The sequence below is a fragment of the Lathyrus oleraceus genome, chromosome 6, assembly GCF_024323335.1.
Source record: "Lathyrus oleraceus cultivar Zhongwan6 chromosome 6, CAAS_Psat_ZW6_1.0, whole genome shotgun sequence".
In the NCBI taxonomy this organism is placed as follows: Eukaryota; Viridiplantae; Streptophyta; class Magnoliopsida; order Fabales; family Fabaceae; genus Lathyrus; species Lathyrus oleraceus.
The window spans coordinates 274,116,725-274,139,216 of NC_066584.1; positions in this window are offsets into that span (position 1 = coordinate 274,116,725).

The window sequence follows — 22,492 nt, forward strand, 5'->3', positions numbered from 1 at the left end:
AAGGTGTAAACCATAATCCACCAAAATGGATGATTGATATTAAGGATGAAATGATCCATCCCATGACCTTTGTTTGGTGTTCTTTGTTTGATCCTTGAGTGTGATTGTTGCATCCATGCATTCATGCACCCATTTGCATCCATATCATCAATAATGAGAAACTTTTCAAGGAACTTAAGAGGTCTATTTGCAAATTTTCAGACATGGAAAGACAAAGAAGGAATACAAAGAAGTACAGTTTTAGACAACCCGATTTGAAAGAGCTAAGGAATTTGACATCCTATGTATTAGATCCGTTGGGTTTCAAGGCTCGTTTTGGGAAGCTTCTATCTGTTATGACTACTCAAGTGGATGAAGGATTGATGAGTGTATTGGTGTAGTTTTATGATCCCTTGTACCGTTGCTTCACATTTCCGGATTTTCAGCTTTTGCCCACGCTTGAGGAGTATGCCTACCTTGTGGGTATACCTATCCTAGACCAGTTGTCGTTCAGTGGCTTAGAGAGTATTCATACTTCTCAAGAGATAGCTGATATGTTGCATATAGATGAATCTCTGGTTAGTGCTCATATGACTACCAAAGGTGGAATTCAAGGTCTCCCTTCTGAGTTCCTCATTGCTCAAGCTACTATGTATGGGAAGGCCATGAGTGAGGACGCCTTTGAGGCCATATTTGTGCTTCTCATCTATGGGCTAGTGTTATTCCCCAACATCGACAAGTTTGTGGATGTGAACGCTATTAGGATTTTCTCTACTCTTAATCCCATTCCGACTCTGTTGGGTGACACTTACTTTTCTTTGCATATGAGGAATGCAAAGGGTGGTGGTACCATTGTGTGTTATTTGCCTCTGTTGTGCAAGTGGTTTATTTCGCACTTGCCACAGACGGTCACCTTCAAGGAGAACAAAGGATGTCTACGGTGGTCCACGAGACTTATGTCTCTCACTAATGATGATATCTTTTGGTACAACCGTGTGTATGATGGTGTGCAGATTATCGACTCTTGTGGTGAATTCTCCAATGTGCCTCTTCTTGGTACATGTGGTGGGATTAACTACAACCCTGTTTTGGCACGTCGTCAGCTTGGGTCCCCCCTAAAGGATAAACCTAATAACATTCTGCTAAAGGGTTTATTCTTTCAGGAGGGTAAAGATCCCCAAGGCTTGAAGGGTAGGATGATATGCGCTTGGCGCAAGATCCATAAGAAAGGAAGGAAGGAGCTAGGACCGAAGAACTGTATCGCTTTGGAGCCTTATACCTCTTGGGTAAGGAGGAGAGCTTCCGAGTACCTCATGCCTTACGAGTATCCAAGACCTACACCGTTGGTCGTGGCTGGACCTTCAACACTCCCTGACCAAGGAGTAGAGGAATTGAGAGACGAAGATCGTTCACGTGCTTGGATCCATGAACGAGAGGAGTTGCTTCAGCAGATCAGAGAGAAGGATGCTTTGATAGAGTTCCTCGAACACCAGGTTATTGATGATCTTAATGACGCATGGACTTCTCTACTTCCTCAGTCTTCCAAGTTTTGGAAGAGGAAGTACGATCGACTCGCCAAAGAGAAGGCAGACATGGAGGCAGCCTATGAGAGGGAAGTGAAGAGGCTTCGTGCATCTTATCTTCCTGTGTCCAGAGCTTTAGATGATTGCTTCTAGGGATCCATAGGATGTTCATTTTCCTTCTCTCTTGTATTGTATTTGGTTACCAAGACTGTACTTCTTTGGTGTAAAAATATTTTCTAAATATTATTTGATGTGATATTTCCATATGTGATAAATGTTTAATATTTCCAATATTGTCAAATAGGACTCTAAAAGTTCCTATGATAAATAAAAACAAATCATATGCACAAGCATTGCATGCATCATGTGCATAAGCAGCTTTTGGTCCTGGCTTCTTGTTCTATGGTCTAACTCTGTGTTCTTTATTTACTTTGAAGACAAGCTGACTCACCGGTACTACACCAGAGCCAACATTTCAAGACTGATGGATCATTTGGAACAAGAGAACCGTGAGCTTAAGGAAGAAGTATGCAGATTGACTGCCCTGATGGAGTCATTCATGGCTGCCCAAACCCAATATTCTCCGACGCCTTCAACTCCTCCCTAGAGGACAGTCATCTCTGAGATTTTCTCTTCAACTGTGCCTGCGGGCAGCGCCCACTTCGCACCAACAACCATGCCAACCGGGTTTCCGTGGGGGATGCCTCCTAACTTCATGGCTGAGGGCCCTGCACCCACCTTTGCTTCTCTGTCGGCATCTAGCCCGGTCCTTGCTGTTCCTCCTCCTGTCGTGCATACTATGCCCAGAGTAGACAACACCATCTATCATTCTGAGCCATCTGAGGGCCCAGATGTCTATGAAAAGGTGGACGCTATGAATGATCAATTTCTTGAGCTCCGCAAGGAATTGAAAACTCTTCGAGGAAATGATCTTTTTGGCAAGTCTGCTGCCGAACTCTGCTTGGTCCCTAAAGTGAAGATCCCTATGAAGTTCAAGGTCCCTGACTTTGAAAAGTACAAGGGAAATACTTGCCCTCTCAGCCACCTGGTCATATATGCCAGGAAAATGTCAACTCAGACCGACAACGACCAACTGCTCATCCACTACTTTCAGGACAGTTTGTCTGGTGCTACCCTACGTTGGTATATGGGCTTGGACAACGCGAACTTCCGATCCTTTAACGACCTTGGCGAGGCCTTCGTTAAACAGTACAAGTATAACATGGATATGGCTCTTGATAGGGATCAATTGAGGGTCATGTCCCAGAAGGACAAGGAAACCTTCAAAGAATACGCCCAGAGGTGGCGAGAGGTAGCAGCACAGATCGTGCTCCCGTTGGAAGAGAAAGAGATGACCAAGATCTTCCTGAAGACCTTGAGTTCTTTTTATTACGAGCGGATGATTGCCAACGCTCCTTCTGATTTCACCGAGATGGTGAACATGGGGATGCGCCTGGAAGAAGGAGTCAGGGAAGGGCGCTTGAGCAGAGAAGAAGGCTCTTCTGCCAAACAGCATGAGAAGTTTGGGAAGAAGAAAGATGGTGAGGCACATGCTGTGACCTCCCATGTGAAGCCAAGAAGACCCTCAGTAAGGAGGAAGGCCGTGCGTCCTGCCGGTAACCAGCACTAGGTGGCTCACATAGCACCTGTTCTCAGAGATAATCAGCAGTATCAGCATCACAACAATAATCCGCAACAACGACATCCGCAATATCAACAACAACAACACCGTCCTTAACAGCAGGCCTACCAGCCTCGAAGCAGTAATCAAGCCAACACAAGTTACGAGAGAAAGAGGGTCACCTTCGATCCTATTCCAATTATGTATGCATAACTATACCCCTCTTTGATAGAGAGGAAGTTGATTACTCCACGAGACCCGCCGGCTATACCTACCAACCCCCAGTGGTGGTATAAGCCCGAATTACACTGTGTCTATCATTCCGGTGCTCCCGGACATGACGTGGAAAACTGCTACCCACTGAAGACCAAGGTTCAGGACCTTGTGAGATGTGGTATTTTGTGTTTCGAGGACGTAGGTCCTAATGTGAAGAAGAACCCATTGCCCGAGCATGGGAAATTTGTCAACATGGTCCAGGGCTGCCCTTGCAAGTACAAAGTCAAATATGTCAGCCATATTCGACAATCTCTGGTCGAGATGCATAGATTGCTGTTTGATTATAGTCATTACGAGCACGGCCACGATATATGTCGAGTTTGTTCTGTCAACCAAAGAGGATGTCACCAGGTGCGCAAAGATGTTTAGGAAATGCTGGATGAAGGAGTCATTGAGATACTTCAAAATAGAAATGTTGACGAAGATGCTGATGAAGTCAACATAATTTCTCCAGTATTCTGGATCCCCGAGCCTGTTCTTATCAAGTATGATGGTAGCAAGCAAAAGGCTTCTCCTGCTCTAATCATTAAACCAGCCGGCCCTGTGCCATATTCTTCTGAGAAAGCGGTTCCCTATCGCTACAATGCTGTAGCATTAGAGGATGGGAAAGAGGTGCCCCTACCCTCTTCATCTGTTGTTAATATTACCGACGTCAACGGCCTGACCCGTAGCGGTCGTGCCTTCTCGGCTCCACCGAAGCCTCAAATTGATGTTCGAGGGAATGATACTACTGATTATACTGAACACCCGATCGGGAATGTTGTGAATGCTCCGAATCCGACACTTGTTGCCAAACCTGCCTCTACATTGAAAACGTATCTCTCTGTTGGCCAAAGTGGCAATGCAAAAGAAGACTGTGATGAGATGCTGAGGGTCATCAAGAGAAGTGAGTAAAACGTGGTAGATCAGCTTCTATAGACCCCATCCAAAATCTCTGTACTGTCCTTGCTAATGAATTTAGAACCACACCGAGAAGCTCTGCAGAAGGTGTTGGATGTGGCGTATGTGGATCACGATGTCACGATTGAACAATTCAACAGTATTGTTGCAAACATCACCGCTTGTAACAATTTAAGTTTTTGTTATGCTGATCTCCTTGAGGAGGGAAGAAGCCACAACTTGGCATTACACATCTCCATGAGCTGCAAAGATGATGCCATGTCCAATGTGCTGGTGGACACTAGGTCATCATTGAATGTGTTGTCGAAGTCCACTCTTGCAAAGTTATCATATCAGGGGCCTCCCATGAGGCAGAGTGGAGTGGTGGTGAAAGCTTTCGATGGGTCGCGTAAAACTGTGATTGGAGAGGTTGATCTCCCAGTCAAAATTGGACCAAGTGATTTCCAGATTACCTTCCAGGTTATGGACATTCACCCATCGTATAGTTGTCTCTTGGGCAGATCATGGATTCACGAGGCAGGCGCCGTGACATCCACCCTACACCAGAAACTGAAGTTTGTGAAGAATAAGAAGCTGGTGGTGGTAGGGGGAGAAAAGGCTCTCCTGGTTAGCCATTTGTCTTCCTTCTCTTATATAGATGCTAAGGATGAAGTTGGAACTCCGTTCCAAGCTTTATCTATTGCTGAACCTATTAAGAAGGGAACTTCTTCATTTGCGTTCTATAAAGATGCTAAGTTGGCCATTGAGCATGGTGCAACTGTTGGATTGGGGCAAATGATTAAGCTGGAAGACAACAAATCCCGGGCTGGCATATGGTATTCTTCCGATGTCTTCAACAAGCAAGGGCTGTTCAAGAGTGGTGGATTCTTCCACACCGGTCGAGATGAGGAAGCTGCTGCCATTTTGGAAGAGGATGCAGAGGATTCTGGCAACTTCATCATCCCTAGAGGGATCTGCAATAATTGGATCGCTGTTGATATCCCAACAGTTATCCATAAGTCAAAGTAATGTTCATTGTGTTTGAAAACCCTCCTCCCATGCCAAAAGGAGGAGTGATGACATTGTTGGCGTATAAATACAATGATATTTTCATTCAATAAATTCATGTTAAATGTTTATTTTTCCAATTATTTTCCCTTTTCGCTTTTGCATGAAATTGGTGATCACATAAAACCCTAAAAATAAAATAAAATCAATCTTTTCATCTGCATAATGATTTACCTTGCTTGAATTCTAAAATCTCTTTTATATCCAAAATCATTATACAGGTTGATCAAACCCATTGAACATAATGATCCAACACCATCTCCCAAGTTTGAATTCCCTGTATTTGAGGCGGAAGAAGATGATGTTGAAGAGATTCCCAACGAGATTACCCGTCTACTTGAGCATGAAGAGAAGATCATTCAGCCGCATCTTGAGAATCTGGAAACAGTCAACTTGGGGTCTGAAGATTGTGTGAGAGAAGTAAAGATTGGGGCACTCCTGGAAGAATCTGTTAAGAAGGGGTTGATTGGGTTGCTACGAGAATATGTTGACGTCTTTGCCTGGTCATATGAAGACATGCCTGGTCTAGATACAAATATTGTGCAACATTTCCTGCCTTTGAAGCCTGAGCGTGTGCCTGTGAAGCATAAACTCAGAAGAACTCATCCCGCTATGGAAGTGAAGATCAAAGAGGAAGTTCAGAAGCAAATTGATGCGGGGTTTTTGGTGACTTCTACATATCCTCAATGGGTGGCCAATATCATGCCCGTGCCTAAGAAGGATGGAAAAGTCCGAATGTGTGTGGACTATAGAGACTTGAATAAAGCTAGTCCGAAAGATGATTTTCCTCTACCACATATTGATATGTTGGTAGATAATACAACTAAATTCAATGTCTTCTCATTTATGGAAGGATTTTCCGGGTATAATCAGATTAAAATGACACCCGAGGATATGGACAAGACAACATTCATCACACCTTAGGGAACATTCTGTTATCGAGTGATGCCCTTCGGTTTGAAGAACGCCGGATCCACATATCAACGAGCTATGACTACCTTGTTTCATGATATGATGCACAAGGAGATCGAGGTATATGTTGATGATATGATTGCAAAGTCGAGAACGTAGGTTGAACATGTAGAGCACTTGTTGAAGCTTTTTCAGCGTTTGAGGAAGTATAAGCTTCGTCTGATCCTAACAAGTGTACATTTGGAGTCCGTTCCGGCAAGTTATTGGGCTTTATTGTCAGCGAAAGAGGTATTGAGGTTGATCCTGCAAAGGTCAAAGCAATACAAGATATGCCTGCGCCCAAAACTAAGAAGTAAGTCCGAGGTTTTCTTGGCCGCTGAATTATATTTCCAGATTCATATCCCACATGACTGCCACATGTGCGCCGATATTCAAGCTCCTCCAGAAAGATCAGTCTCATGATTGGACTGAGGATTGCCAAAAGGCCTTCGACAATATTAAAGAGTATTTGTCCGAGCCTCCGATTCTGTCTCCGCTTGTGGAAGGAAGACTGTTGATTATGTATCTGGCAGTTCTTGAAGACTCAATGGATTGTGTTCTTGGTCAGCAAGATGAGTCAGGGAAGAAAGAGTATGCTATCTACTACCTGAGTAAGAAGTTCACTGATTGTGAGTCTCGATACTCGATGCTTGAGAAAACATGATGTGCTTTGGCTTGGGTTGCTAAGCGCTTACGCCAGTATATGTTGAATCATACTACTTGGTTGATATCCAAAATGGATCCAATCAAGTATATTTTTGAGAAGCCTGCTTTAACTTGGAGGATTTCCCGTTGGTAGATGTTGTTGTCTGAGTATGATATCGAGTATCGAGCTTAAAAAGCGATTAAAGGTAGTATCTTGGCTGACCACTTGGCACATTAACCAATTGAGGATTATCAGTCAGTTTAGTATGACTTCCCTGATGAGGAGATTCTGTATTTGAAAATGAAAGATTGTGATAAGCCTACGCTCGATGAAGGACCAGAGCCTGGTTCCCGATGGAGCATGGTGTTTGATGGCATTGTGAATCAATATGGAAATGGTATTGGGGCAATGATTATTACTCCTCGGGGCACACATTTTCCTTTTACAGCAAGGCTAACTTTCAAATGCACAAATAATATGGCAGAGTATGAGCCTGTATTATGGGGTTGGAAGAATGTATTGATCTTAGGATCAAACATCTTGATGTTTATGGTGATTCGGCCCTCGTTGTTAATCAGATTAAGGGTGAATGGGAAACAAATCAGCCTGACCTCATCCCATATAGAGATTATGCGAGGAGGATTTCAACGTTCTTTACTGAGGTTGACTTCCATTATATTCCTTGAGTTGAGAATCGGATGGCAGATGCTCTTGCTAAACTTGCTTCAATGATTGTGGTAAGACTGTGGAATGAAGTTCCCAATATCACTGTGATGGGCTTGGACATACCAACTCATGTATTTACGATAGAGGAAGTGCAAGATGATAAGCCATGGTATTATGATATCAAGTGCTTCCTTCAGAGTCAGATTTACCCGCCTGGGGCATTTGTGAAAGATAGAAAGACATTGAGGAGATTGTCAGGCAGCTTCTACCTTAATGGCGATGTGCTTTATAAGAGCTATTTTGACATGGTTCTACTCAGATGCGTGGATAGACACGAAGCAAACCTGTTAATGACTGAAGTCCATGAGGGTTCATTTGGTACTAATTCAAATGGACATGCCATGGCTAGAAAGATGTTGAGAGCAGGCTACTATTGGCTGACAATAGAGTCTGACTGCTGCAAATATGTGAAGAAATGCCATAAGTGTCAGATTTATCCGGACAAAATTCATATTCCCCCGACACTTCTGAATGTAATTTCATCACCATGGCCTTTCTCTATGTGGGGTATTGACGTGATTGGCATGATAGAGCCGAAAGCGTCCAATGGTCACAGATTCATTCTCGTAGCAATTGATTACTTCACCAAGTGGGTTGAAACGGCATCATATGCAAACGTGACCAGGCAGGTGGTTGTGAAGTTTATCAAGAATCAACTCATATGCCGTTATGGTGTGCCGGATAAGATCATTACTGTCAATGGATCTAACTTGAACAACAAGATGATGAAAGAGTTGTGTAGCGAGTTCAAGATTGCACATCATAATTCTTCTCCTTATAGACCCAAGATGAATGGGGCTGTTGAAGCTGCTAATAAAAATATCAAGAAGATTGTCCAGAAAATGGTTGTCACGTACAAAGATTGGCATGAGATGCTGCCATTTGCCTTGCATGGATACCGTACGTCTGTCGCGCTTCAACAGGGGCAACCCCTTTCTCTCTTGTTTACGGCATGGAGGTTGTGCTCCCCGTAGAGGTGGAGATCCCATCAATGAGAGTCTTGATGGAAGCCAAGTTGACTGATGTTGAATGGGTTCAGAGTCGTTATGACCAACTCAATTTGATAGAAGAGAAGAGATTAACTGTCATGTGCCATGGTCAGTTATATCAGCAAAGGATGAAGAAAGCCTTTGATAAGAAGGTCAAACCTCGTGTGTTCCGAGAAGGTGACCTTGTGCTCAAGAAAGTTTTGTCTTTCGCGCCCGATTCCAGGGGCAAGTGGACTCTAAACTATGAAGGTCCATATGTTGTTAAGAGAGCCTTTTCAGGCGATGCTTTGATACTTACAACTATGGATGGGGAGGATTTCACTCGTCCTGTAAATTCAGACGCAGTCAAGAAATACTTCGCCTAAAAATAAAAACAGAATAGCTCGCTAAGTTGAAAACCCGAAAGGGCGGCTTAGGCAAAAATGAGCGTCTCGGTGGATTGAAAACCCGAAAGGGCGATCCATACAAAAGTTAGAGACATAAAAACTGAATATGTATCCCGCTAGATTGAGTACCTCACTCTGGGGCAATCTAGGCAAAAATTAGGGATTTGGCAAGTAACTGCATCCTGACAAGACTTTGTTCTACAACTGTCATCCGTCAGAGATTCTTGCTCAGTCATCGTCAATTGAAGCTTCAAATACATCGGATTCAGAGTTGGTGGAGAAATGGTCATTATGTTCAATGTAGCCCTTTTCCAATATATATCACCAATTTCAAATTTGTAAAGATCTATGGAGTCTTTCCATTTGCAGACTACCATTCCATCAAATAAATTTGAGCCTTTATCCAATTATTTGCACTCTTATTTGTTTCAACAAATGTTTTGCATGTTTTAATTGAGAAATATCATTGTTAAAATAAATAAATTTTTCATAATTTGTTTTTAAACAAAGTGAACATTCACGATGATAAAAAAGATACTTGGGACGTCTTCAGTGCCCTCCCAAAGATGGTATGATTTCCAATAGGGTAAGGCATTTGATCATATTCCTGGCATGATTGTATCCCCTTCCTTCAGAGCCTGTTTGTGGTTTCCTCCCGAGCAGAGTGGTTGACGAAGAAGTCTATCTACCTTCAGCAGAGTAGTGATCCTTCCTCCTCAACAGATGTGATCTATTTGGTAGTACAATATTTGGTGGCCTTGGAAGCTTCTGATTGGTGGTTGTTCCCCACAGAGATCCATTATCCCCTCTGATAATTTCCCCAGTATAGTTGCTTATGCGGCGGATTTTATCTGTGTGATCCTGTCCCCAGCCGGAATGACTGATGTTCATTCCCCTGCAGAGGTCTTTTGTTTCCTGGTATCGCTGATCCCCATCAGATTGGATGTTCTCCGCTGGGCCTGGCTTTCTCTCTTGAGATGTAGTACCGGATATTTGTTCATTGATTCTTGGACCTGTTTGTGTTAGAAATGTCTGTTTTGTCAGCATTCATCGTACATAAACCACGCATATATGCATAATTTTAACATTCAGATATTCATGTTGCATTCTTTGCCATAAATCTTTGTTCGTTATCTCCTGCTAATTGGTAATATATTTCCCCAAGCAGATGTTTGTGTCTGATCTCCCCATGTAGAGTCAGCCCCATAAGCAGAAAGTGTTTATCCTTCCTTCCATATTCCCCACTGAGTTATGACCTCGTGGACGATGGTTGTTTCTGTTTCCTCCCAACACATATACTGGGATGGAACTCCCCCCTGAGTTATATCCTCATAGGGATGAGTCTTGTTTCGTCGTGCCTATCTAGTTTGTTCCTAGATTGGTTTCTGGTGTTTTTCCTTGCACTTCCCCGTAGTTTAGATGAATGATTGCTCAGTAACCAGTAATTATCCATCTTTTCCCCGGCGGAGTCTGTGGCCTTCTACCCTCATACCGGTAGTTGTAATCCCCATTTTTTATCCCCTTGCAGAGTTAACCCTTTTGTTCATCCTAACCGATGACGGTTACTCTTCCGTGGTTTTCTACCCAGTATCTGGTAGATGTAATCCCCTCCTTGACAGTTATCTTTATCCAACATTCGGTATTGATAGTCCTTCACCCTTTTGAGCATATCTCCCAGTAACCGGTGATATGTCTCCTGGATCATTGCCTTTGTCAATGTATCCCCAGCGGGTCATCTTTCATTTGCCTTTTGTCGGCAATGATAGTTTCTCCCGTGTGATCGGTCATCATTTTATACCTAGTATTTGGTATCCCGATGCCTTTTCTTTCGGTTGATTTATCCTTTATTAATCCAGTAACCGGTTGTGGATAATCTTCCATGCGAGTGTGTTATCTATGTTCTGATGGTAATAGATAATATATCTCATGCACTCTTTGGTCGAAGTCTTTTTCTCTTCCCCAGTCGAGTAAGATTCGTATCCCCTTTTGTGGAATCGAATGTCCATCCTGTAATCGAGTCTGCTTTTTAGCCCTCTTTTGGATGATGAGTGTTTTGGAAATATTCCCCAATTCACGCTTGGTCGGTCACCTATAATATGCCCAGTAACCGGTATCCCTGGTGTTCCTTCCTCTCTACTCCCTATTATGACTTTTGTCCCCTGTTGAGTCGGACTTCCTGAGTTGAAATATACCTTTTAAGTTTTTCCTCAGATGATTTCGGATGTTTGATATCTCTCACCCTTATACCGGTCTTAGATATTCATCTCCCCGAGCATGTTGTTCTCTCACCCTTATACCGGTGTTCAGATCACATGTCTCTCTGAGCTTATTACCCAGTAGCCGGTAATACCTCATTTTGTGGTTTCCTCAGCTGAGTTCTCTTTGGACATTGCCCCATCGGGTCCTTTGTGGTTTTTCCCCAGCGAAGTCCCTTAGTGGATTCTCCCATCCTGAGTCCGGATTTTCATCCGAAGTATCCTTTATGGATAATTTTGCTGTATTGGCGTATTCCCCAATACATGCATCTTTGAGTCAGCTCGAGTCCTTCCATTGACTTATTTCCATTGGAATCCCTCTCGTGTCTCTCAGTAAATCTCAAGTCGTGACCTGCTCACGCAATTTATCTCCTTTCTTATCCCCATAAGAGTTCTAGAGTCTCTGTCCCATGGAATAAATTACTCATATGGATTGTCAGTTTCTCCGGATTTCTTTTCTTCTTTGTGGGCACATATCCCCACAGAGTATTACCTTTTGCATACATAAATTTGCATCAAAATTCGTCTCTTTGTTATTATTTAAGCCCATTCTACCTCGTCGAGACGAAGATTTTAACCTTCACTTCTCCGGCTAGAATAACCTTAAATAGGGACATCTGTAAGACCCTAATTTTGACCCTAAGATCCCTCATGGCATCATAACATTGCATTTGCATAGCCTCAAGGATCATAAGCATCTTGGTTCCCTTTGCCTTTGGGTTGGGACCTCTTGTGGTTGGTTTGAGATCACCAAGAATGCTTGAATTGTATTTCATTGCTTTTATCATTTTTTTATTAACTCAAAAGCACAAAAATATGTCACTAACATCTCTTGTTTGTAGCTTGAGCAGTCACAAGGTCTAAAGCTTCTAGGAGACCCTATGTGCATTGATATGGTCAAGAGAAGATGAAAGCAAGCATGGTAATGGTTCCCGAAGCTCTCATACATCAAAATGCCTCCCAAGTACCTCAGTTCATCATTTTGATCAAAGTAAAGCAAATGGTTTGAGGTTTGTTTCCCAAGAAAACCCTAATTCATCTGTTCATCAACTGTGCCTTACTCTTGAAGCAACCTCATCCCATGGTCAAATACAATCAAGGGAAGTTATTTAATTCATCATTTCATGCATATTTGAACTTATTTTAGTGTTCTCAATCATCAATTCATCAAGATATGAGGTTTGGACTTGAGAAGTTGATCGGTCAATTCATCTGACTATTTTGGAAATACACTGAGACCTAACTTTTTATGTGTTGGTCAAATGGAGATGACCCCAAGAGAAAAAATGTTCTTACGGACAATATGAACAACTTTCATGTTCATTAAAAATTGATTTGAAGCATGTAAGGTCACCATCCATTCCAAGACATTATAGGTCATTTTGACTGAAACCCTAATTTTGGGTCAACTTCCCAAGAACATAACTCATTCATTTTTCATGATTTGGAGGTGGGATCAAATGAATTGTAAAGCTTAATGTGTCTATTTAAAATTTTATGTTTAGCAAAATTGCAAAATCTCAAAAGAAGTACATGTGATAATGCAAAACATTGTAGGTCACTTTGGACCAAATACATTGAAATGTGAAAAAGTCCAACTTCAAGTGCCCATAACTTCTTCATCAAAAATCCAAATGATGCAAAATTTAAGTCCAGATTGATTGTATTGAAAAGATCTACAACGTTTATATTGTAGATTTTGTCATTTTGAACTTTCATCATTGAAACAGAAGGGCTTGAACATTGGCCAATTTTGGAAATTTCACATATGCATGTTTTGCACCTTACACTTCAAGCTCAATTTTCATTAATTTCCAAGGCCCAATTGGAGTTTTGATCAACATGAAATGTGTTCCTTATGCAACAGTATTTCCAACCATTACTTATAAGGTTGCATTTGGATTTTGGAAGCATCATTTTCGAAGAAGGGAAAGATTAGGTGCATTTTTGGAAACCAATTGAAAACACATTGCATGAGCTGATTACATCCATTTTGCACGTCCATTTCATTCAATTATGATCTCAGCTTGCCAAATCAAGTGGAATTGGGCCCTCCATGCGCCTATACAGGCCCATGCATGGAGGCCCTTTCCATCCACGCACACGATTGATTCATGCTTGCAGCTTGCTTCATCTATAAATACAATGCCTTGACCTCTCAATTCTTCAACCTGAAGGCGCCCCAATTAATGCTAAATTCAAAACTCAACCCTCACCAAAGGAACTTTTCTCTTTCTTTCAAAAATTTCAGATCTGAAATTCAATTGCATTGATTGATTTTTTAGATCTATAAGTTTCTAAACCTTCTTCACTTGATCCATAGAGCTTTCTATTTGCAAAAGGACTCAAGGATCTTGACTCAATTCTTCACAATCCAAAGGTTTTCCTCAACTGAGTTTTGCTTCGAAACAGTTTGTATATTGTTCCATTTGCCTTGATTTTGTGTTGTCTGAAGTCCTCTGCATAGAGGCATCATTATTGAGCTTTGAATTTTTGAAATCAAGCAAGTTTAGTTGAACACCACTAAAGTTCCATCTCTGATTTCTCTCTCAATAGGGATCTAGAGTGGAATTGAGTGGCATAGGAGTGATGTACATCACTCCACCTTTCGAACGGTACCTGGATCGTGCGTTTTGGTGCAAATTTTTTCTTCTGTAATTTTTGGCCTTCGCCAGAGCTAGCCGGAGAAGACGGTGGCGCTGGCCACTGTCTGCTCTCCAGATCCAATCGTGGCCATTCATTTCCATTTCCAGATTTAATCCTGGCTGTCCAACATTATGACTTATTTTAATGCGCCATGTGATTCAGTTGACTGAGGAACACGTTGGGCGCGCGCTTGTGGACTCTTGGATCTGCCAGCTCAATTAATGAGCTCAGATTCCATGGCTCACGCTTTTCCATCTTTTTTAATTCTGATTTTAATTTCCATTTTATTTTCTAAAATTCGTAACTCTCTCATTATTGGTCCAAAAATTATGGGACCAATTGCATTATTTCTCCTTTAATTTCTAGTTTCTAAAAATGATTTTTAATATTTTTTATTTTATCATTTGCTATTTTTTAGTAATTTTCTCTTTTCTGGTTATTTTTAATTCATTTTAAGTAGTTTTTGAGATCCAAAAAATACAAAATATTTTCTCAACCTCTTTGAATGACGATAGGTATATGAAAAATATTCTCATCAATCTATTAATTGATTTGAGATTTATTTGAGATTTTAGTTCAATTAGGTTATTTTTATGCATTTTTAATTGATTTAAAATAGTTTATGACTTTTAAAAATGCTGAAATTTTTTGTCAAACTTTGTTTGACCTTGTTGAACTTGGGATAATTCACTTGGACTTTTCAAAGTTGATTTGAAGTGGATATGAAGTTTGACCTTTCTTTTTTTATTTTAATTCAAGTTGTATTTTAAATATTAAAAACGCCAAAAATATTTTGTTTATTTCTTGACTCCTAATTCTCATTTTGCTTATGTTTTCTATTGTTTGACCTTGATCTTCTCTATCTTTGGTCAATGCTTGTTGATTAATACATTCCATTTCATTTAATGCACTTTAATTCTTCATCTTCTTCTTCTTTTTCTTTTTTTGATCAATGAGTTGAAGATTGGTGGTTAGCATTGATTAGGGAGGTTTAATCTTCCTTGATTCATATCTAATTCATCTTGATCATGGATCAAGTGAATGGCTTTGCATTAAGGATAGATTGCTTTCTAAATCATGCAAAAGACCTAAAGCAATACAAGATCATTCTCTTCTTCTTTTTGGCATGGCAAGTTGTTAGAGTTTGATTCCCTAATTAAGACCTCTAACTTGTGTTGTTGCCTACATTATCATTGAACGACCTCAGATAGTTGTGACTTCTATATAAGTTCAATTACGATTGCTTAACATAACGCTAAATTTGCCTTATGGCACACTAAATACTAACACTAACCATTAACCATTAACATTTAATTCTTGCTCTTTACATTTATGCAATTTACTATTCTTTTACATATTATCCATTTGCTTTTCCCCCTTTGCTCACTTGAGCACATGTTTATGTTAATGCAATTTGCCTTTTTGCTCACTTGAGCACATAATTGTGTATATCTTATTGTGCTTGTGTTTTGTCTTGATTGTTGTGGACCAAAATGCAAAGAAATGGACAAATGGACTTAGTTTCTAGGACTTTCCCTATGCAAATTGGAGTAAAAGGACATTAATGTTGAAGATGGACTAGAAGGACCAAACCTCTAAACTCACTCTTGTCCATTCTTGATTTGCTTCATGGAACTCTTTGATGTGTGTGTGCTTTTGTGCTAGGGAATCCTATATGAGCTCAAATTGAAGAACCATTGCCATTGTTCATCCAAAGTGAAAGATACAAGATACATTGGGGATCTCCTAAGGAGCTTGTTTGGTTATGTTGATTGCTTGAGCTTACTATTATTTTTCTTGCATATTCCAAGGGATGGGATCTACTTGGATCATCAATATGATCTCAAGAGAGGAACTCCATTTATGGTCTTATTTCTTATCCCTTATCTCTTGTATGTTTAGGACTCTAGCCATTCTTCTTCTTCCCTCCACTCTAACCCAAGCCAAAACTTTTGTGCAAACATTTAACACTTCTTTTCAAACATTAGAAACCTAAGCCTTATGCTTTTGATTTTCAAACTTTCTTTTGATAACACTTATTTTGAATTGAATCTTTAAATCAACTTTGACCATATTTTGTAAATACTTTTTATTGGTAAATACCACTCATTCAAATACCTTTTTGTGGTTTCAATGGCCACTCTCTTAATCAAAAAACTTTTTCATAACCTTTATCTATTAGGTTTGAGTTATCCTTGAGGTAGATGTAATACTCACCTATATCCTTAGTGATGGACAATGAGTCTTCCATTCTTATTATAGGGTTAACCCCTCACTAGCACGTTGAAGCTATCCTCACATGGGGGATTTGTTGTTTTAGGTTGAGTTTTCTCCCTTGGATAACAAAAGATATTAAGGCTTTTGGACCAATCAATTCACCAACTTGTTTTGATATTTTTACCCCGAACTACGAGGTTTTAATCCTAATCTTTTTTAAAATGGTACGTAGGCAATGGGTTTATCCATCCAAACACAAAATTGTAAATAACTTCTATATTCTCTTCTCATCTCTTCAATCATGTTTGCACAAACAAATTTTCATAAAATACCAACCTTACAACAAATGTGAAAAGGGCTCCCTAGGAGTACCTAGGATGTTTTGGGTGCTTAAAACCTTCCCATTGCATAACCAACCCCCTTACCCAGATCTCTGACATTTTTACTAGTTTTTGATTCGATAAAAATTTTAGGTTTTTGTTCGCTATCTAACCATTCCTTTGGATAAATAGAAGTGCGGTGGCGACTCGACTTGTATGGTTTACCTTGGATTTAGTCAATATCTCTAATGGTAACGAATACCCCGCTACACGGATCAAGGAGCACACCATTAAGGACATCCTTGCATTCGTGGTAGGGGTAGAGGGAGATCCAGAGGATGTCAGGATGTGCGACCTAGACACGTGCAAAAAAGAGGTTAGACCTGTCCCAAACGGTGAGTTTGAGTTCATCCAACTTAGAGATAACCCCGCCCTGTTAGTAAAGATAGGATCCCAGACTCCCGTAGGGGTAAGATCCACCTTAATCAAATGTCTCCAGGTTAACACATACCCTTTTTCTATATTTCTATGTGAGATGCACGTCATTTACCCCAACATGGTGTGCCACTAGCTAAACGTGGACTCTATTTCCCGCTATGTCTCCTTGCAGCAAATGGCGTAGTCCCTGGAGAAAATTAGGGCCATTGCAAGCACAGCCAAGGGCCTATTAGGCACTAGATTAATTTTTTAGGCGAAATATACATAATGGCTATCCAATGTCGCCCTAGTGATGAAAGCCTCAGGAAAACTGAGAATGTGTGTTGATCATACGAATCTTAACATAACATGTACGAAGGATTCTTACCCGCTCTTAAACATTGACAAACTTGTGGATAATTCAGTCGGGTATCAACTAATATTGTTCAGGATGCCTGTCATGCTGCGAAAAACATCGGAGTGAATCGCACACTCGAAATACAACACAATCTCCATTGAATTTTATTTATTCTAGAAGAAAGAGAAAATATCAATAAAACCTAAAGGGGGGAGAAAAAAGGTAAGAAAGTTTATTATGCAAGGGGAATGTATCAACATCCCTCACATCCTTTGTACTCAACGGGAACCGTTTTTATTGTTATTTGCGTATATGGATGTTATTATCTAAATGTTACTTGTGATTGGTTTTAATTAAGGGAAAAAATAATTTTTTAATTAATGTGCTCACCAATATTTTGAAACCTTTTGCCTATGTTTTCTCATGGTGCAATGAGAAAACCAGTTCTCTACAGTTTGTGGTAGAAAATGTTTGTTTGTTTGCTGTTTATATGGAACAATGTTATAATCGTATCCTAGAAGTATTTTGAAGGTAGTTGTTTGATCCTAGTTTGAAGCTCTAAGTTGTTAGTCTGACTATTAAGGAATGGATTATAACAGTTCTTTTATGAAAATAAATTGTTGTTTGGTATGAACTAAAGACAAAGAAATGCAAAAGTGGTGTCTAAACTAAGGACAAAGAATTATAAAAGTGGTGTCTGAACGAAGGACAAAGAATTATAAATGCAGTATCTGAACCAAGGAAGTGGTGTTTAAATCAATGAAGTGGTGTTAAAACCAATGATGTGGTGTTTGAACCAAAGAAATGTTGTAAGGGTTTGCCTAAACCGGAGATTAACAAGCAAAACGAGAATAATGGTTTTCCTAAACCAGAGGACTAACGAGGCAAACAAAGGTTTTCCTAAACCAAGGGATGAACAAGGAAAATAAGGGTTTGTCTAAACCAGTGATTAATAAGGTAAACGGGAATAGTATGGGTGTCAAAACCAAAAAGAGGGATATTAGAAACAAAAAAGAATGATGTTTTTGATGTTGGTTGTTATTGATTTTAATCTGAAGATGAATATTTAGCCAGGGAGCTGTACAATAATGTATGAATCATTCGGGAAGAGAGAATCCATATCCTTCTCATTTTTCTTCATTTTATTATGAAAATTTTCCTTGATTTGAGTTGCACTAAAGTTTATGAATGGAAGTGAATACTTTGAACAACTGAGTCATGCGTCCCGTATCCAAAGGTATTCAGAATAAGGATAAGAATGCTCCCTCTCATTCTTCTCCATTTCTTAAGGCTTATGGCTCACGATTCACATCGTAATTATTATGTGTTTTAGTTTATTTGCAAAAAGAAGTTTTTGGTTTTCATTGGATAAGTTAAGGACACGACTAGGAGAATGGGATATGGTACCAAAGAATGGGAATGAAACCTAATATTGTCATTGTAGCGGGGTATTCGTTACCTTTAGATTTATTGACTAAATCAAAAGTAAATCATATAATTCGAGTCGCCACCGCACTTCTATTTATCCAGAGGAAAGGTTAGAAAGCGAAAAAAAACCGAGAAGTTTTATCAAATCAAAAACTAATAAAAAAGTCAAAGATCTGGGTAAGGGGGTTGGTTATGCAATGGGAAGGTTTTAAGCCCCCAAAACATCCTTAGTACTCTAAGGGAGCCCTTTTTGCAATGTTGTATGGTAGGTTGGTATTTGTGAAAACACTTGTGCAAACATGATTGGGGAGATGAGAAAAGAATATACAAATTATTTATAATTTTGTGGTTTGAATGGATAAACCCATTGCCTATGTACCATCACAAAGGTAGGATCAAAACCTCGTAGTTTGGGGTAAAAATCTCAAAATATGGGTGAATTGATTTTGACAAAAGCCTTAAGGTCTTTTGTTATCAAAGGGAGAAAACTCAACCTAAACCAACAATCCAACATGTGAGGAGAGCTTCAACATACTAGTGAGGGATCCACCCTATAATAAGTATGGAAGACTTATAGTCCAATCACAAAGGATAAGGTGAGGTTTACATAAACCACTATGATAACTCAAACCTATGGCTAATGTTTATGAAAAAGGTTTTAACAAAGGTGGCCATTGAAACCACAAAAGAATCATTTGAAGTGAGTTGTATTTACCAATTAGAAGTATTCACAAAAGGAAGTGAAAGTTGACTTAAGATTCAATTCAAAATAAGTATTAATGAAAAGAGTTTGAAAAATCAAAGGCATAAGGCCTAGGTTTCTAATTTGAAGACAATGTCAATGTTTGTACAAAATGAGTTTGGCTTGGGTTAGAGTGGAGAGAAGAAGATAAGGGCTAGTCCTAAACATGCAAATATGAGAGAAAAGAATAAAACCCTTGGAGTTCCTTTCTTGAGATCATAATGGTGATCCAAGATGCTCATTTCCTTTGGACTTAGCAATTAACTCAAGCAATCAAACAAATATTCAATCAAGCTCCTACGATCTTCCAATTGGACTTGTCTCTCTTAACTTAGATGCTCATGACAATGGTCCTTCTAACTAGCTCAAGTTTGGAATCCCTATCACACAAGAACAAACAATCAAAAAGTTCACAACGCAATAAGAGGAATGGATAAAGAGAGTTTAGATTAGGGGTCCTTTCAAGTCAACATCAGGATATAAGCATTCTAAAGGCATGAGGCCTAATTTCTCTTCAACAAGTTTAGCATTCTAAAGGCATGAGGCCTAGTTGCTCTTGAAACTCCATTAAGCATAGGTGAGGTCCTAATTCTGAGTCCTTTCTCCTTTTAGCATTGGGTTCACAAAAAAAAATATAAAACAAGCACAAGGCAATAGTATATTTACACAATAATGTGCTCAAGTGAGCAAAAGGCAAATGGCATAAACATAAACATGAGCTCAAATGAGCAAAGGGAAAAGACAATATGAATAAATGAGCAAGAAATTAAATTGCATTAAAGTAAATTGCAAAAATTAAATGCTTGAATAAAAAGTTAGTAATTAGTAGTTAGTGTTAGTGTGCCATAAGGCAATTTAGCGCTATGTTAAGCAATCATAAGTGGACTAATGTAGTAGTCACACCTATCTGAGGCCGGTCAATAAAACTATAGGCAAATAAACACAAGTTAGAGATCGTGACTAGTAAGCCAAGCTCCTACAACTTGCCATGCCAAAAGAAAAGAAGAATGACCTTGTATGGATTTCAGGTTCTTTGCTTGACCAAGAAGCAACCTATCTTGGACACAAGCAATTCACTTGATCTTTGATCAAGTTGAATTTGATTTGGATCAAAGAAGGTTAAGCCCCTCATATATCAAGGCTAACCACAAATCATTAACTCATTGGTCAAAAGAAAAAGAAGAAGATGAGAGATGAAGATGAAATGTACAAAATGGAAATTCAAATGACATAACCAAAACACAATGATCAAATGTGAATAGAATCAACATCAATCAATGGTAAACAAAAGTGAAATGAAGATTAGAAGTCAAGAAAGGTCAGACATATTTTTTGTATTTTTTTGAAATTAAAATAATACATAAAATAAAATGAACAAAGTAAGGTCAAACTTCAAATCCAATTCAAATCAACTTGGATAAGTCCAATTGGATCATCATAAGTCTAACATGGTTAAACTAGGTTTGACAAATTTTCTCAACATTTTTTGAAAACATAAACTATTTTTAAACAATTAAAAATGAAGAAAAATAACACAAATGGACTAAAATCTCAAATAAATCTCAAATCAATTAAGAAATTGATGAGAAACTTTTCATAGACTTATCATCATCCACTTGTATTAAGAAAATATTTTTGGCATTTTTGAATATCAAAAAGTATTTTAAATGAATTAAAAACTATCAAAAACAAAATAATTCACAAAAAATATTAAATGGAATCACAAAAATAATTAAAAATCAGAATATGAAACTAGAATTTAAGAGAAACGTTTTGCAATTGGTCCCATATTTTTGTGATTCCAAATAAAAGAGTTATGAATTGTTGAAAATAAAAAGAATTAAAGAAAATAAAATAGAAATTAATAAAAGCTGGAAAATCCAAAGCGCTTGGATCAACATTCATTAATTGACGTGGCTAATCCAGGGGACATGAGGCACGCGCGCATGGTGAGCATTAGTCAACAGCATCACATGTTGGATTAAAAGAAGTAATTAAAACGCATGGCCACGATTAGATCATACATGTGAGATCCAATGGACATAAGGCCAGCCACGTGGGGACGGTGGTGGAAACCACCATCTTCTCTGGCGAGCAAGCAAAATCCGGCCACTAGTTGCAGGTTTTGCAACCTCAACCAAAACACACGGTCCTTATACCAAATTAAAGCTGGGGTGATTTACATCAACCCTGTAACCTTAAATTTCACTCAAGGTCCCTATGGAAGGAGAAATCTGAGGTTGAAAATCTAGGTGTTCAATCTGAAGTTCATCAATTCAAAAAATTAAAGCCACCATTGGCTTTCCTCTCACACGAGGACTTCAGAAAACCAAACCAACACAAGCAATGCATAATATATAGTGAGATTCGAAGCAAAATAGTTGAGATGTAAACCTTTGACGTGTAACTTTGATGAAAATGATCCACTCCAATTCTCGATTGCAACTTGATCTTGAGGTGTGGATGATGCAAGGCTTAGGAATTGGAAGCTGAAGATCAACCAAGGAAGTTGAAATTCAAGCTTGAAAAGAGAAGTGAAAAATCAAAATTCCTTTGTTGTGAGGTTAGGATTCAATTCCAGTAGAGTTTCAGGCACCTTCAGGTTGATCATTCAATGAAGCAAGCATTCTATTTATAGATGAAATGCAAAGGAGAGTGGATGGAACTCGTGTGCATGAGAATTGGGTCCTCCATGCATGGGCTTGTACAGGCGCATGTGAGGCCCAAAAGCTAATGCAAATGAATGCTGAAATGATTTGGAGAAGGTTTGGACGTGTGGTTTGCATTACAATTGCTTGTGTATGAAGTTTCATCATGAAATGCATAAATGGTCACAAATGTTCCTCTCTTCGAAAGTCCCATTTGGAAAATCCAAACATAGGCATGTGATTAATGGTTGGAAAGGTCTTGACATAAGGAAAAAAAGATATATTGGACAAAAATCCAATTGGAGTTTGGAAAATTGTGAAAACTGGCCATGAAGTTCAAGGTACAAAACATGTATTTGAAGAATTTACCAAAAAGGACCAACTTCAAGCCTTTCTGTTTCAATGATGAAAGCCTCA